The sequence below is a fragment of the Ascaphus truei genome, chromosome 14 (genome assembly GCF_040206685.1).
Source record: "Ascaphus truei isolate aAscTru1 chromosome 14, aAscTru1.hap1, whole genome shotgun sequence".
Lineage (NCBI taxonomy): Eukaryota > Metazoa > Chordata > Amphibia > Anura > Ascaphidae > Ascaphus > Ascaphus truei.
The window spans coordinates 13,834,113-13,846,017 of NC_134496.1; the positions used below are offsets into that span (position 1 = coordinate 13,834,113).

The 11,905-nt window shown below is 45.6% G+C and overlaps 1 protein-coding gene across 1 annotated transcript in view; it reads left to right on the forward strand.

The window, feature by feature from the left end:
• The first annotated feature begins 9,829 nt into the window (after positions 1-9,829).
• LOC142465630 (E3 ubiquitin/ISG15 ligase TRIM25-like) overlaps positions 9,830-11,905 on the forward strand; it is a 16,710-nt gene continuing 14,634 nt past the window's right edge. The window contains exon 1 of the mRNA XM_075569747.1: positions 9,830-10,016. The gene's annotated coding sequence lies outside the window, so the exon portion shown is untranslated. The remainder of the gene's footprint in view (positions 10,017-11,905) is intronic.

Sequence of the window (11,905 nt, forward strand, 5' to 3'; positions counted from 1 at the left end):
CAGGGTAATGAAAAGTTCTAGTAGCTTTACCTCTCCAGGAAAAGAAATCAATGACTTGGAGGTGCTTTACACATGATATTACTGCATATAACTGGAGCTTTCAAAACCTCACAAGTCTCTTCTTCAAGTGCACTGTAGCAGCACAGCGAGAAGTAATATATATATTTCCAAGAGAGATTAAATGACCAAGACGGCGACTCAAAGTACTGTAAGATGGGAGGATGAGATGAGGGAATGTGTGGGAGCGACGCGGAGAAGATAGGCTGTAACCACAGGACCTGGGAGATCATTGGGGGGGCTTCATCCAGCAGTGGGGAGACACGGGCTGAAGATGATGATGATGATGATGTATGTATCCAAAGGTGAGACGTCTGGGTTGTTATAAACACTGTATGTGTCAAAGTAGAGTGATAAAAGGATTATCAGAAATATTCATAAATCAACAATGAATATGTATTCTAGACTTGTTAAATCCCTGCAAACTCAATATATTCTGCTTAACTGACTCAGTGATTTAAATGTATTCCAAATAATGAAACTGTTAATAATTAGTAACTTTTCCTATAATTCACGAATTCAGGGTTTTATCCCCATGCAGCACTAGGGACCCCTGGTGGTAATCTGCTGAACTGAAGGAGGCTCATTTCTATCTCGTAATATGGAACGAGGCATCAGTACCGTTATTAAAATTAAGCGATAGCACCATCTTGCGGCCATTTTTTATATTACAAATACAGTAGGATTCCACTGGTAACTTACAAAAAATAAGTGTTTAAATGAAGAAAAATGTAATATTACGCTGTCATTTCAGACTGAGTTTTCTTATCTGTAACCCTGCTTCCCCCCTTCCCCCAGACTCTACGAGTGTGTCTAGGGTGCATGAGGGCAGATTACATGCGGTGTGGTGCGTTCCTGTGAGGAACAGGAGGGCGTGAGCTTCCCGCGATGTTGTGGGGGAGCCAGGACCGGCTTCTGGGGTGGTAGCCTCCATAATCTCTTAGTGGTGCAGCGCCTCCATCTTCTATACTCCCAGGAATATGGGACAGGACCGGTATAGAAGAACCCCTCGGGTCCCAGGGTAGTACTCTCCAAGTCACACACAGTCTTTGATAATAACGAATAGTCTCTTTATTTGACAGAGCAGCACTCTCCCAACGATAGTGGCCTCCAACAGCCGCAACAACAATAGTCAAGACGGGTTATTACGCCACTCGCCTTCGCCCAAATAATTCCTCCTCTCCTTCCCTCCAAGTCACTCTTCCGGCAGGATGGTCTGAGCTAGGGCTTCAATACCCCGTGGCCCACCCCCGAGGTTAGCCTCGAGGTGGGTCTTGAATTCTCCCCATCACCCCTGGCAGTGGGGTGAGGGCATTGGTCCACCAAGTCTATGGTTCTATCAGCTCTACCTATAGACGCTGATTCTTTTCCGCTCCTCTCTCTCTCTCGGATCCGGCACTCTGCGCCGGGGAGCCCGCAGCCTCCTGATACTCCTCGGACCGATCCGCAGGACTCTTTGGCTCACGGCATACTAACGGAACTGCATACGCCTGGCATAACTAACCGGCAACTCCAGACTCTTGATATCACTATCCACTCTTAACTAACTCTAACTCTGCGGAGTTGGCTGCTAAATATAGAGCTAGCCCCGCCCCTCGTGGTGTCAGCAGAACCTCCCCTCTTGCTCACGCCTGCAGCAGAGTCCAGGCCTGCATCTACCACTCAGGATAGGGCTATGAAGGGGGAAAACATGATGATTACTGGTGCCTGATCTTAACAGGACTTACCACAGCAGAAGGAAGATAGGTATAGCCCGTGCTGTTTACAGGGGGCTACATATCAATGTTAGAAGTATCTCTGCTGCTAGATCTCATTCAGTTTTATTGTGTCTTCTTGTCACCTGGGGATAACAGGGGGGCTCAACTCCAGTCTTCAAAACCCAACAGGTCAGGTTTTAAGGATATCTCTGCTTCAGCACAGGTTGTGCCACTGATTGAGCCACCTGTGCTGAAACAGGGATATCCTTAAAATCTGGCCTGTTGGGGGGTAGGTGGGGGGGGCAGTAATACACGTGACATAATACTATAAATAACAAATAAAACAAATAACACATAATGGGAATAAGAGCTTCAGACATAAACGTAACATTAGGAAAAGGAGTCCCTGCTCCGAAGAGCTTACAATCTAATTATGATAGATGATAAAATACAGTGGCAAGCTCATGGTCTTGTGAACTAGTAATAAGTATTTATTCAGAAGGAATCAGGGCTTCGCCTCTACGTTTATCTTCTGGGTAAAGGTTAGAGTTGGGACCGAAACGCTGATTCCTTTTGAATAAATACTTATCACTTTTTCACAAGACCACGGGCATGCCACCGTATTCAGTCTGGTCTGTGGAGAGCTGACATGTCTGTGGCACGACAGCCGGAACTTCCTGTACAATATGTGATGTCATGAAAGAGGACGCACAGATATTTCCTGTTCTACGAGTTTATTTATAGAAATATGCTATTGGAAAACAAACAAACAAGGACGGGCATCTCTTTGGGATATTGGCATCTCTTTGGGATATTGGCATCTCTTTGGGATATTGGCATCTCTTTGGGATATTGGCATCTCTTTGGGATATTGGCATCTCAGTGGGATATTGGCATCTCAGTGGGATATTGGCATCTCAGTGGGATATTGGCATCTCTTTGGGATATTGGCATCTCAGTGGGATATTGGCATCTCAGTGGGATATTGGCATCTCAGTGGGATATTGGCATCTCTTTGGGATATTGGCATCTCATTCCTGACCCATTATCCCTTCCTTTGCAATGAGTGCATATGTGTAGGGACTGTTTGTGATCCTTTGGTCACTTTCTCAAGTTATATATAAAAAAACAAATGTCAGATCATTTAAATATGACATTATAATTACCTATAATATTACCGACAATTTTTTTTTTTAACAAATGGAATAATTTCTAGGTTCATTAATATTTAGAAGAGGTGATACTACTCTACATCTTCTGGACAATTCAAGTGAATTGACTTTAAGGTGCGTTCTGGCGCCAGAAGTGGTTTATGGATTTCCACAGTTTAGTAAAAATGGGCCTGTAGACGGACGTTCACAGAGGTACACAATTAGGAGGCTTTATAATGTGAAATTATAATAGGCTTTATTGTGCCTGTTCCTTTTCATCAGGAAATTATCCAAACACAGGGGGGGGGGGGGGGAACAAAGCTTCCATTCACTTGGGAGTATTTCTAGTGAAATCCTATGCAATTAGTTCACATCTCCATTAGTTAAGCATGTCTCGCAGCCCCAAAACATATAGCATGAAAATAAGCAGATATAAGCAGCCTCTTAATAATGAAAGTCTTATCTGTTTCTTGGAGGGAAAATCTTCTCACTTCCTGGTTCAGCTTCAGGTGTAGTAGTTTTCCCTATGTCTTGAAATCAGCTCTGCTGTGCAGAGCTCAAGACCGGTCAGCTGCAAAGGTCAGTTCTCAGTCAGAGCTAAGGAGAGTCACTTCCTGTCTCAAAGGCAGGCTTTTTGTGAACAATCTAATCAGGCAGGTGGTGTTTAGTAATTAACTACCACACTGCTAGATTAAAGGCACATTACTGAACAGGGATAAGTCCCCTGTTACATACCTCCCCTGTTTGTGGGAAGCTCGGGATTACCACGGCCAAAGCCCATCCTTCCACTCTCATTCTAGATATCTCTGTGACTTGAATGAGAGTGGATGGAGGAAGAGAACCCTCAGTCCCGCTGGGATCGGAGCCCTTTCTCCAGTTTATTTTTGTCTCCTCCCGAAGATGCTTGAGATCAGCACTCCCCAGTCGCTCGAGGAGGACTTTTTCCACGTAAAGTCTTTTTATCGCGTGCGCAGTCTTGAGATTTCTGTTGCGTTGGGCACTCCTCTTTTTGTAGACAAAGTGTATGGCAACAGTTGTAGAGCAGTTAGGACTAGCCCTTAGAGTTTTCTGCTCTTGAAGTGGTCTTTCTGCAGCTTCTCCACACCACAGAGTCGCCAGTTCAGCTTCTTCAGCTAAGGATTCTTCTGGCTTTGATTTTGCACTCCTACCTCTGTTTGTTGCCTGTTGGGCAGCTGTAGGTTTGGCTAGTGCTTTCTTTGGTGGCTCAAACTTCGTAATTTTGTTTTGAAGTTGCGTGGAGTCCCCAACTCTCACTGTACCCTTGTCCTTGCTGGCATTAGTTACTGTGGGATACTGGTGCTTGGGCAGAGCCAATACCTTTTTCCGAAATATTCGGTGATCCACTGCTCCCGCTCTGTCTCCTGCTGATCATATTCGTCATCAAAGGGAGCGGTCTTTTCGGTTCGTGCCGAGTTCAGGCACCCCCACCATTCTTGGGGTGTTTTGTGGGTGTGACCCGGTTTGGGTTCCCCGTAAGAGATGTCTTCCTCTTTATTGGACTGGAAGGGCCACTCTTCCGTGGGGTAGGGTTCATTACAGGAACGCTGCATCTTGTCCTCCATTTTTAGGCTATCAGGTGTAATTTTCTTCCTGACCTCAGGAGGCGCTATTGCAGCTGTTACCACTGTATTTGCTAGAACCCCAATTGTGGTAGTCCTACAGATAGGCATATTTTGCTTGTAGAGGTTGTAGTTCTCACAGGCATCTCTGTAGACTTTTCTTCCTTGGGTAATTTTTTTTTCCAATATCAGCAGTTCTGTGCATGCATTTTTTTTTATCAGGTATACAAGATGTGCAGTTGCTAGGTAAAAAAAAGTCTATTTGCTATACACCATTTACTTGCTAGGTGCAATCCCTCTGCTTCAGCAACAGAATTTGGTTTTCTGCCTGAGTTCAGTAATTTTCAGTCTCATCTTTGGGTATTATGGCATTCACACTTCACACTTTGGGTGTCTGTTTTGCTCCCAAGATAATAGGCATACTTTTTTACTTGCAGAAAAAAAAACATTCTTTGCAGTGGACTCAACACTCAGCAATTGGCTTTGAAAAACCTTTTCCTTTATAGGGCAATTTTACACTCAGCATTTGTTTGCTAAAAATTCCCCTGCTTCAGCACAGTCTTGTATAAATTTTCACACTTTTCTGCATATACTCCATTCACAGCTGGTAGCCCTATGCGGTGTGGCAACCTTTATTTGCAAAATCAGTACCACTCGTGGGTCACCATCTGTATTCACTGCTTCAGCGAAACTTTTGAAAACAACAAACACCTATCCCTTTTAAGGGCTGACTCACTTCTTGAACCCTGACTATGGCTGGAAGGCAAAACCCCTATTTCAATGACCATATTACGCTTTGTGATAGGCAAATAAAGTTTTAGCTGCTTCAGCAGTCACTCTCCTCTTGGGATTGGGGCAAAGAGTCCATCTGTGGTTTTGTAAGTTTCAATGCAGTGTAAGTTTCAGTGGTGTGTATCCCTTTAACTCTGATCTTTGCTGCATGAGTTATATTTTTTTCTCAGACTGTTTGTAGGCAAAAAGCATAAAAAAAAAATTCCACATAAAAATCTCCGGTCCTTTTTAACTACAAGGACACCTCTTGTCCCACCTCGGACACCATATGTAGATGGACGTTCACAGAGGTACACAATTAGGAGGCTTTATAATGTGAAATTATAATAGGCTTTATTGTGCCTGTTCCTTTTCATCAGGAAATTATCCAAACACGGGGGGGGGGGGGGGGGGGGACAAAGCTTCCATTCACTTGGGAGTATTTCTAGTGAAATCTTATGCAATTAGTTCACATCTCCATTAGTTAAGCATGTCTCGAAGCCCCAAAACATATAGCATGAAAATAAGCAGATATAAGCAGTCTCTTAAGAATAAAAGTCTTATCTGTTTCTTGGAGGGAAAATCTTCTCACTTCCTGGTTCAGCTTCAGGTGTAGTAGTTTTCCCTGTGTCTTGAAATCAGCTCTGCTGTGCAGAGCTCAAGACCGGTCAGCTCCAAAGGTCAGCTCTCAGTCAGAGCTAAGGAGAGTCACTTCCTGTCTCAAAGGCAGGCTTTCTGTAAACAATCTAATCAGGCAGGTGGTGTTTAGTAATTAACTACCACACTGCTAGATTAAAGGCACATTACTGAACAGGGATAAGTCCCCTGTTACAGGGCCTAATTTAGTTCTAGGTTCAGATTAATCTACTTGGTCCCAGAGAACATTCCTGGTGCGTTCCAGCAAATCTCCCAGATTGTAGTGCACTGTGTGTGTGTGTATGTGTGTGTGTGTGTGTGTGTGTGTAGTTGTGTGTATATTTGTATGAGTCAGTCTGCTCTGTGTGTGTGTGTGTGTGTGTGTGTGTGTGTGTGTGTGTGTGTGTGTGTATGTAAGTAAGTCAATCTGCTCTGTGTGTGTGCGTGTGTGTGAGTCAGTCTGCTCTGTGTATGTATCAGTGTGTCTGTGTGTGTAGTTGTGTGTATATTTGTATGAGTCAGTCTGCTATGTGTGTGTATGTAAGTCCGTCTGCTCTGTGTGTGTGTGTATGTGAGTCAGTCTGCTCTGTGTATGTGTGTGTATCAGTGTGTCTGTGAGTGAGAGAGTGTGTGTGTATGTGAGTCAGTCTGCTCTGTGCATTTGTGTATCAGTGTGTCTGTGTGTGTATGTGAGTCAGTCTGTGTGTGTGTGTGTGTGTGTGTGTGTGTGTGTGTGTGTGTGTGTGTGTGTGTGTGTGTGTGTGTGTGTGTGTGTGTGTGTGTGTGTGTGTAAGTCGGCCTGCTCTGTGTATGTGTGTGTATCAGTGTGTGTGTGTGTGTGTGTGTATGTAAGTAAGTCAATCTGCTCTGTGTGTGTGTGTGAGTCAGTCTGCTCTGTGTATGTATCAGTGTGTCTGTGTGTGTAGTTGTGTGTATATTTGTATGAGTCAGTCTGCTGTGTGTGTGTGTGTGTGTGTGTGTGTATGTAAGTCCGTCTGCTCTGTGTGTGTGTGTGTGTGTATGTGAGTCAGTCTGCTCTGTGTATGTGTGTGTATCAGTGTGTCTGTGAGTGAGAGAGTGTGTGTGTATGTGAGTCAGTCTGCTCTGTGTATTTGTGTATCAGTGTGTCTGTGTGTGTATGTGAGTCAGTCTGCTCTGTGTGTGTGTGTGTGTGTGTGTGTGTGTGTGTGTGTGTGTAAGTCGGCCTGCTCTGTGTATGTGTGTGTATCAGTGTGTGTGTGTGTGTGTGTGTGTGTGTGTGTGTGTGTGTGTGTGTGTGCATATGGGTCAATCTGCTCTGACTGTGTGTATATCAGTGTGTGCGTGTGTATCTGTCAGTCTGCTGCTATGTGTGTGTATCAGTGTCTGTGTGTGTGTATCTGTCAGTCTGCTGTGTGTGTGTGTGAGCCAGTCTGCTCTAACTGTGTATTTCAGTGTGTGTGTGTGTGTGTGTGTGTGTGTGTATGTGTGTATCTGTCAGTCTGAACTGACTGTGTGTATAACAGTGTGTGTGTATCTGTCAGTCTGAACTGACTGTGTGTATAACAGTGTGTGTACTGTATCTGTCAGTCTTTTCTGATTGTGTGTATAACAGTGTTTGTGTATCTGTCAGTCTGCTCGGGCTATGTGTATATCATGGTGTGTGTGTATGTGTGTGTCTATATCAGTGTGTGTATATCTGTCAGTCTGCTCTGTTATCAACATATATACAGAAGTGGTGGGAATTTTACTGTTAATTTACTATGAAGACGAATAAAAGTCTCCCCGTGATCAGCTCCGCTCCTGGAATGGGTCTTGTATGTGTGTGTATCAGTGTGCCTGTGTGTGTATGTGTATCAGTCTGCTCTGCGTATGTGTGTGTATCAGTGTGTCTGTGACTGTGTGTGTGTATGTGAGTCAGTCTGCTCTGCGTATGTGTGTGTATGTGAGTCAGTCTGCTCTGTGTGTGTATATGTGAGTCAGTCCTCTGTGTGTATGTGAGTCAGTCTGCTCTGTCTGTGTACATCAGTGTGTGTGTGTGTATCTGTCAGTCTGCTCTGTGTGTGTGTGTGCGCGCCAGTCTGCTCTGACTGTGTATATCAGTGTGTGTGTGTGTGTGTGTATCTGTCAGTCGGCTCTGATTGTGTGTGTATGTGTGTATATCAGTGTGTGTATCTGTCAGTCTGCCTGACTGTGTGTATAACAGTGTGTATGTATCTATCAGTCTGCTCGGGCTGTGTGAATATCATGGTGTGTGTGTGTATCTGTCAGTCTGCTCTGACTGTTTGTATATCATTGCGCGTGTGTGTGTATCTGCCAGTCTGCTCTGACTGTGTCTATATCAGTGTGTGTGTATGTCTGTCAGTCTGCTCGGACTGTTTGTATAACAGTGTGTGTGTATCTGTCAGTCTGCTCTGACTGTGTCTATATCAGTGTGTGTGTGTGTATCTGTCAGTCTGCTCAGGCTGTGTGTATATCATGGTGTGTGTCTATCAGTTTGTGTGTATCTGTCAGTCTGCCCTGTTTGTACTGTATCTGTCAGTCTGCTCAGGCTGTGTGTATATCATGGTGTGTGTGTCTATATGAGTGTGTGTATCTGTCAGTATCTGTCAGTCTGTATCTGTCAGTCTGCTCTGGCTGTGTGTATATCATGGTGTGTGTGTGTGTGTGTGTGTGTCTATATCAGTGTGTGTATATCTGTCAGTCTGCTCTGTATATACCGAAGTGGTGTGAATTTTACTGTAAGAATACTTTCCTATGGAGATGAATGAAAGTCTCCCCGTGATCAGCTCCGCGCCTGGAATTGTGTTAATTTGATGTAGATGTTTAAATCCCATCGGATTAGGACAGTAATGGCTCCAGAGTGGAAGTGTTTCAAATCCGTTCTCATCTCTATTGGTCCTGGAATGGCTCAATAACTTAATACTCCTCAATAACTCAATACTCCTCAATAACTCAATACTCCTCAATAACTCAATACTCCTCAATAACTCAATACTCCTCAATAACTCAATACTCCTCAATAACTCAATACTCCTCAATAACTCAATACTCCTCAATAACTCAATACTCCTCACAGTATTAGCTGTAGTTTGTCAATAGGAACCTCTCCCCGATGTAATGGGCTGAGTAACAGGCCGGATATGTCCCGGGCGAGCTTGTAATGGAGCAGCAAGGATTTAACAGCACTGCTTATTATATTGATGGATTTATAGACAGATACATTAGGATTTGATATAATATAGGAGAACATCATCTCGTTCTCAAGTGATAAAGAGACACAATGAAAATGGACAAATTAACATGAACTTGTGTATTTAAAGGAACAGCACCACACACCTGCAAAACAAAATACGGGGTCCTTGTATCAGCGGAGAAAAGTAACGTTTCTACGCGATGCACCGTTTCTCAATGCAAAGCTGGGTCAAACCTGTGTATCATGTATGGTTACTCCTCCCTATTACTCTTATTACTCCTTCCTATCACTCCTACTCCTCCTCCCTATTACTCTTATTACTCCTTCATATCACTCCTACTACTCCTCCCTATTACTCCTTCATAGCACTCCTACTACTCTTTCCTATTACTACTTCATATCACTCCTATTACTCCTCCTAATTACTCCTCCTAATTACTCCTCCTATTACTCCTCCTATTACTCCAATTGCACAGCCCACGATGGGGCAGGTAGTCTTCCCTCGGCACAGGCAGGCTTTGTGTTATTCAATGAGGGGGTTTCTAATCGAGCACAGGGACCTGGAATTGGAAGTTGCCGGATTTCTCAGAGTTAATGGGGTTTATATCTCTGACATTGGTCTTGATATGATTAGTTTTAATTTGCTGCAAATAACTACCAGTGTCTCCTTAAATCATTACAACATACAAGATAGGGAAGTAATAAAACAGACAGCCCCAACCTCCCCCCCTGGGAGGCGGATCTCCTAGTACAGCAGGTAATATATCAGCAGACTGTGTGTGGTGTCTCTTCACTAACAGCCCAGTGCTGCCGGGTGTGAGGTTTGCTCAGGAATCTGTATTATTGGGTGTATTTCTCTTGCTGGAAATATTTGCCCTCCTTTCTCCTTCTCTGTGATACCAACATCCAAACTCTTCCCCTTCTGCATTACAGGTGCGGGGGACCCCAGGTAAGGAAATAACAAGGTCCTTATACTCTGCAAACAGAGAAGCAGCCGGGCTTCTGCTAGTATAAATAAAAGGGGACAGACTAAAATGCTTCATGTGAAAAACGTGCACCAATTGCCTGCAAACTTTGCAAAATGTCATGGCTTTTCTTAACATGCACGGCAAATTATGTGCGTTAAGCACTTTATGGAAGTGGAAAAAGTGCTTAATGTGAATGAAAGTGTCAAAACATAACCCGATTAACTTAAAATTTGGCACATGATTTGCTGTATACTGCCCACAACTATCCTGAACATTTCAAGGTGTTTGCTAACACACACTGCAAATTATTTACGTTGATCACTTTAACAAGGGCAGAATAATTCATATGGACGTGGATTAATGTGCCAAAACATAATCCAATTGCCTTCAAATTTAGCAGAAGTGCAGAATTTGTTTGTAATTAAACTGCTCATCCTAATTCACATCTCTTTTTTTTTTTATTATGTATGTATGCAACATGGTGCATGAGGATAAATGGTTAATGAACAGGGTGAGATCAAAAAGAAGATCCGGAAGAATCCTCCACTAATTGCACGCTGTTTCCTGTAAGATATCCGTTTGAACTATTGTTCTAGCATATTCACATTGATATGCTTTTGACTTACTAGTAATACTAGATCAGAAACTCAGAATATAAAAGAAAAACAATAACATTTTATTACATAATTTATAAGTAACTTTTGTGCTTTTATTTACAATGTGTATTGGTTAAAATCCCTATTGGAGTGTATAGACATAAATCATCAAACAGTATTTGGATTAGTTGCCACATTAATATGTCTGTCCAAATTTGGAGGGTTTAATGTCTATACCAATATCTCAAACTCAGGTGAATATAACTTTATGTAAGGAATATATAGGCAGTGTTCGACAATTAATGATAACCACACGCCCGTGGCGTGTGGATTTAGGCCGCTGGCGAGTTGATTTAGGCGGCTCTTTGAATTCCTCTGCTCGCGCCAACATTTTCAAAAATTTTTTTTTTAAATAAATAAATCCTCTCCCTGATTGGTCTGACCGGGGGGGGGGCGCACGCGCAAAGTTGGTTGCTTGGCTGCTGGATCCAGCGCGTCCCCGTCCGGCCACGTTTCCCATCGGGCCGTGCCCGTGCGGATGTCCCGCGCAGGCCCACACACAGCCCCGATGTCCCGCGCAGGCCCACACACAGCCCCGATGTTCCCGCAGGCCCCCACACAGCCCCGATGTCCCCCGCAGGCCCCCACACGGCCCCGATGTTCCCCGCAGGCCCCCACACAGCCCAGATGTCCCCCGCAGCCCCCCACACGGCCCCGATGTCCCCCGCAGGCCCCCACACGGCCCCGATGTCCCCCGCAGCCCCCCACACGGCCCCGATGTCCCCCGCAGGCCCCCACACGGCCCCGATGTCCCCCGCAGGCCCCCACACGGCCCCGATGTCCCCCGCAGGCCCCCACACGGCCCCGATGTCCCCCGCAGGCCCCCACACGGCCCCGATGTCCCCCGCAGGCCCCCACACGGCCCCGCAGGCCCCCACACGGCCCGATGTCCCCCGCAGGCCCCCGATGTCCCCCGCAGTCCCCCACATGGCCCCGATGTCCCCTGCAGGCCCCCACACGGCCCAGATGTCCCCCGCAGCCCCCCACACGGCCCCGATGTCCCCCGCAGGCCCCCACACGGCCCCAATGTCCCCCGCAGGCCCCCACACGGCCCCGATGTCCCCCGCAGGCCCCCACACGGCCCCGATGTCCCCCGCAGGCCCCCACACGGCCCCGATGTCCCCCGCAGGCCCCCACACGGCCCCGCAGGCCCCCACACGGCCCGATGTCCCCCGCAGGCCCCCGATGTCCCCCGCAGTCCCCCACATGGCCCC